This window comes from Branchiostoma floridae, chromosome 7 (genome assembly GCF_000003815.2).
Source record: "Branchiostoma floridae strain S238N-H82 chromosome 7, Bfl_VNyyK, whole genome shotgun sequence".
Taxonomy (NCBI): domain Eukaryota; kingdom Metazoa; phylum Chordata; class Leptocardii; order Amphioxiformes; family Branchiostomatidae; genus Branchiostoma; species Branchiostoma floridae.
The window spans coordinates 15,765,445-15,771,152 of record NC_049985.1 but is presented as its reverse complement, the minus strand read 5'-3'; the positions used below and the strand labels follow the sequence as shown (position 1 = coordinate 15,771,152).

The following is a 5,708-nucleotide window of genomic DNA, read 5'->3' as shown; positions in this document are numbered from 1 at the left end:
TCCTCAGCATCTTGCATCATATTCCAATCATGATATCAAGGGTTATATAAATTCAAGTTTGGTCGGTGTACGATTGCTCAGCGATCGCCGTGATTCAGGACCAATTGCAAGTGAGCACAGAACAGAAAGTTTGCACTTCTTTTGTCCACTTTAAAATAAAGGCTAACAATGGGGACCATATCAGTAGGCATGGTACAAGGAAAAACGCGGGTAATAATTTGCCAGTAAACCAATCTTCAGTAGTTGATGGATCGTCAAGAATAACATTATTTCGGCCCAAGCGATGAAACGGTGTTAAAAGACTAAAAGCAATGCACATTTGGCGCTGACACCGAAGAAGACCCGTGAAAAAAAGATCACGCAAGTTCATCTGTACCCAAAAGTTTTTCCCGGCTCGTAGTCGCTCAATCTGTCCCATCTGTTCTTCATTGGTGACAGTGAAACTTTCCCGAAGTCGTGGCGAGTTTTAGATTAATCTGCTCCTGTTCTGAATCTAGGCACTAGGGCGAAAACTTGTCCAATTCACAGGTCGTAACACGGTCCTAGTAGAGGGCTGAAGGTCTTTAGGGCGTGATGATGGGGTGATAGTAAATTTCACATCAAGGTTGAACGAAGGGAGGGGGGAGGGGGGTGCGGGTTTTTCGAAAATGGAGTGAGAACTATAGAACAAAGACACGCTGATTGGTACAGACAAGGTCATGACATGCTCTTGGCGACCCACATACCTGGTTACTGAAAGCGTTTTCCAATTCTAAGCGTATTTCATCTTACAAGGTACTCCATTGGTTCAAGAATAAGGGGATTACTATTCTGTGCAATCTGATAATAATAAAAAAACGGTAACATCATGACACCACTGAATTTTCTGATACACATGGTCTTGAAGTTATGTCACTGTTATAACCAACAAAAATAGAGTATCGTTTCCCGACTGGCTTGCGACAAAAACTTTGATTGAAGCAATCTGATTGGAGACTTTCCACTACTGTGACCCGGGCCGCCATCGCGCTTACCCTCAGTAGTACCTACCATTGACAGCAAATTAAATATGAATTCTGCATTTGAGGTGGTGCAACCACAAGTGACCTAATGTAGTGACAGTGTGTGACATCCTATTAGCTAAGAGAAGATTTCATGCCTATGAACCGATGATCATTTTCTCTCGGGAGGGGGTGGATCAAAACTAGGACGATTCGCAGCGACAGGATTTCAGCAGCAAATCACTGAGCCTACCTAAATCATGGCTACACAGACATGACAATGTAGGCTTCGTGTTATCCCGTGCTCACAAACAATTATCCAATTTTAACCTATTAAGTGACACGGTACATAATTTTTCATAGCCCGTAACAATGTGGCCTATTGTTCTAACCACAAGGTAGAGGTTACCCGTCCCGGTATGGAGGCCGCTCCCTTATACCGGCCAGACTCAAGCCGAGAGGGGGGTCTAGTCTGTCTCACAAATTTTGAGGCATGGTTTCTATCAGGATAGGAATGAAAATAAGTGTTAACTGTCTTTATCGTGTATTTTGTCTATCCCTGAACGTCGGACCGTTTCTACACTTGGTTTTACTGGAGAGTCATGGCGAGGACAATGTATTACAGATGTGTTATCTGCAGGGAATGGGCATGGGACCTCCAGGGCCACGTAAACACGTCAGGAACTTGAACTTCGGTGTACTCTTATAGTTCAAACTGTCAGTACATTCTATAGTACAAGCTGAACAACACACACCCCCGTATCGGAGAGATCTTGTGTGATTTGTATCGGAGTTAAACATGAGAAGATAATGATCGATCATTTCGTGTCCACACATGACTTAGTCTGATACTCACATCATCGGTCCTTTGTTCGTTATCGTTGGAAGTGCCGATAATATCTCTCCCTTACCATGAAACTTTATCTCTCACTATTCACCTAGTAAACTTTAATGTTTCGCCTGCGGAAAAAGACCGTTTCAGCATGGGGTCCATGGCGGAAAAGCGACTGCTCAGCTACAATAATGTTCCAAAAGAACAACCATGTACGCTAATTGTTTAGCACATGATATCACCTTACCTTACACGTCTGTAATTGCTGGCACTTGAAGCAGTAGTGATGGAGTCTTGGCAGAGAGTACTTCTTTAACACGCCCCCTCGGTCGTCCTAACACAGCTCGGCGGCGGCGAATCTCACGGTCCCGGCACACCTTGTGAGTCCGTCCTGTGGCTTGGGAGGATTCTCGGCAACTAAACTATCCGTTTTCCCCCCGAAGCTTCTTCTAGCCGAGCGCTCACGCCTATGCCTGGCGCTGGGAACAATGGCAACAAAGGTAGGCAGAGCCGCAAAGGTTGACCCCTGAAATTGCTATCGCCCCAGGCCCGGATCTTGACGGGTCGGAGTCACCGCCGTGGGCAAGGGATGAGTTCTTGTCCTAGAACGGCCCAATATTCAAGCAGAGGTGGGGAGTTTAGCTCGTTTTGTGCTTCTATATAGGATTTCACACTCCAAGGACGTACAAACTAGCCACAGTAACACGTCTACTCGTATATTATGACCAGACTCACTTTGAAGACGGTAAATGTGATTATGTGTACCTTCAGATCGGCCGTGGGTAAGTTGTTATAACGCCTGAAAGGAAACATGGACGGGATTAAATGGTGCGTTTTCAATACCCAATCATTGAATTAGGCTAGCACAATGGGGCCATCTCTCAGGTTTCTGTACACATTTCTGCTTTTTAAAAACTTAAATTTAGTTACAAAAGCACTGGAACTGGAGATTACAACTTTGCGAAAGGGGAACGTTGATAAAGAATGTGGCTATGCTATTATTCCTAACCTGTTTACCTTTTGGCTTTTACAGCTAATTTCAGACCCGCCCCCTGGAGTTCACTGGTGTAGCTTCTATCCCGGAGAGGCTAAGGGTTCATCTCCGATCAGGTAACACCGGAGCCTTCAAAGCTGATACACGTCTAGTGAGATCAGAGTGATTACAGTGGCTGTCAAGTGTAGAGGGACAGAATAAGGTCACAATGCTATCAAAGAGAATCCATTGTCAGTCTGGTGGCAATACCGATTTGTCGTATGGACTCCTCTCTATAACTCGTAAAATGTGGGTTTTACCTGAAAACATTACAGAAACGAGTTATTCCTAAGGAAATGGGCGCCTGCAGTTAAAAAAACCGCTATGGGGTCCAAAATCACAGCACTTACTTCCTGCCCCAAGAGTTATCTATTGATCACACAAACATGACGACCACAGCATGTCCAGAACACGAGATATCAAAAATAGGTTCCGCTGCAGTACCTAAGCAAGCCGCTTGGGGGCCCATTATCGAACATGACCTTCGTTTTCACGACCCTGCCCACATACCGAATATCATCAGGATCCATCCAAGGCTTCTTGAGTTATGCTGTTAAGGCCACAGCAAGTAAATTTGGCGAAGGTATGGGGTTGTGGAACTCCAGTCGCTTTAATTTTCTGCTATTCCAGTAGAACGACCATAGGGGCGAACTAAGTACTACGAAAACCGGGATGGTACCTTGACTGGCAACATCTGTACAGTCAAGGCTTTCACTATGACTTTTACTAGTCTTCTTTTCAGTTGTTTGTACAGCAGGTACAGTTTTCATTGTTTGTCTTTCTTTGCTACCTTTTACTGAGCGCAGCTGCCACTGCCCCCCGACCGAGGCTCGTCCCTATCACTACGGGGGGAGGCACTAATCCATGACCCGCAGGTGTCCCGTAACTCTCTTATAGTCTCACGAGGATTTGCGTGATCTCGCGGTTTCATGTGCCAGTCAATATCAAAACAATGAGGACTGACCTTGTGTTCGGATTTACAGAGAATGTATGCTTAAGTGCGTATTTAATTTTGGCACCTTGCTTTTAGTGGGCCTTGACATAAAACGCATTTCTGGGAGTTACTACTGTGAAATGTTTAACGCTAGGTTGCTATGATAGATATCTACTCGGTGAATGGTCAAAATATACGACAATCCTTCAACTATCCTCTACGCGTGCGGTTCGAACAAGAAGGAATTGATTAACGTTAGACACGTTACAGTGGCTGTCAAGTGAAATTTTTTCCAGATATCACTGTGCTAGTTGAGTACCTAGTAGCAGTAGAATTCAACAGTGTTGGTTCCAATTAATTAATCGTTTTGAGAAAGCTTTGGTCGCCACTTTGTTCTGTCTCTCTCTGTTTCTCCCTCCTCTCTTCCTCCCTCTCTCTGTCTCTCTCTATCTCTCTGTCTCTGTCTCCCTCTCTCCCTGTCTCCTTTTCTCTCTCTCCCTCCCTCTCTCTGTCTGGCGCTCTGTCTCTCTCTCCCTCCCTCTCTCTCTCCCTCTGCCTGTCTCTGTCTCTCTCTTTCTGTCTCTCCCTCTCCCAAGCTCTCAATAGGACACAACATTGCTGCACAAAGTTGTTGTTGAATGTAATTAAGAGGCATTTACGCCTCATTATCCTGATAACATCTCCAGTGCTATCTAGATGACTCACCCCTCCAGGGCTCAGCAGACGCATTGACCTACTGAGAGACTTTCAAAACAATCATTCAACCTTGGTTAAACAATGTAAGCTTACTTAAATAGAGACATTAAGGAGACATTGAAAAGGATAGTCTTTAAATCAGTTCATTCTTCTTGCTGAGGTTAACAACACAGTGAGAAACATGTATGTCGGTCAAACCTTCAAAGCACTACAAATACGTTACCAAAACGGTGTTTAATGAAGTATAAAAATACTTGTGTCTAGGTAATTACTCTATTTAAGGCAAGCGTTCTAGTCCCTTGCGCATACAAGATATATACATACCTTGCACTACATACATGTAGTCCTCGATAGATATAATTCTACAACTACAACTACAACTACAACTACAACTACAAGTCCTACCTCGTACCACACAGTCCTTGATAGATATACTTTTAGAACTACAGTGTACTAGTTATAATTGCTCTTAGACGAGACAGAGAAAATTGCACGGTACATGCAACTACATACCAATAATTAGCGAAGAAATTTATAGTAATTTGTCGGTACTTGTCGGTCTGCAAAGCATCCCCGTGTGGCAGTTTCATGTACCAGACTGAACTGCAAATCAAGCTGACATTTGACTGGTTCTTCGCTATCCTGGCATTTTGATGTGGTGAAAGATATAATCTCCGACATTCCCGCACATTGACGCCGGTGTTTAACCAAGCTTACGCAGGTCAAACGTTCGTTGAGATTGTATTTAAAGTGTCTGCCGGCATGGAAACGATTAGAAAATGTCTTTCAGGGGAGTCAAGGCGTTAGCTGAGTCGATAGCAATGCAGATATTATCTATGTAATGAGGCGTAAATGCCTCTTAATTACATTCAACTATAACATTGTGTGAATAAATCACCGTGTACATGGTGTAGGGACACTGTGAGATAAAGTACAAAGACGGTACCAGTAGCTGGTTATCAATACATAGGAAAGTTTAATCAAAATTTTGCTCCGGGTTGCAACATTGACATTCAATAATTTTTTTTGCGCCTAGGACTCTAGGTAAAGCCAAGCAAAAGTAGCACCGTATGAATTTCATACACTGAATGAAGTCAACGTCAAAGACATTGTTACATTTCAAAACCGTGTAGCATTTCAGTGTTCAGTAAATAGCTCTTAAAATTCTAAATTTGTGGAGTTGTAGCCAGAAGTCAGTGGTCTTGATGGAAATTAGTTCTCATGCACGATTAG

The 5,708-nt window shown here is 43.6% G+C and overlaps 2 protein-coding genes across 2 annotated transcripts in view; one reads left to right on the top strand and one right to left on the bottom strand.

Annotated features, from left to right (window-relative positions):
• The window catches only part of LOC118420323, a 7,487-nt gene extending 5,293 nt beyond the window's left edge, over positions 1 to 2,194 (bottom strand). Inside the window, exon 1 of the mRNA XM_035827097.1 lies at positions 2,060 to 2,194. The gene's annotated coding sequence lies outside the window, so the exon portion shown is untranslated. The remainder of the gene's footprint in view (positions 1 to 2,059) is intronic.
• Positions 2,195 to 2,252: 58 nt separating this feature from the next.
• Positions 2,253 to 5,708, top strand: part of LOC118420321 (failed axon connections homolog) — a 15,933-nt gene continuing 12,477 nt past the window's right edge. The window contains exons 1-2 of the mRNA XM_035827092.1: positions 2,253 to 2,312; positions 2,846 to 2,922. The gene's annotated coding sequence lies outside the window, so the exon portion shown is untranslated. The remainder of the gene's footprint in view (positions 2,313 to 2,845; positions 2,923 to 5,708) is intronic.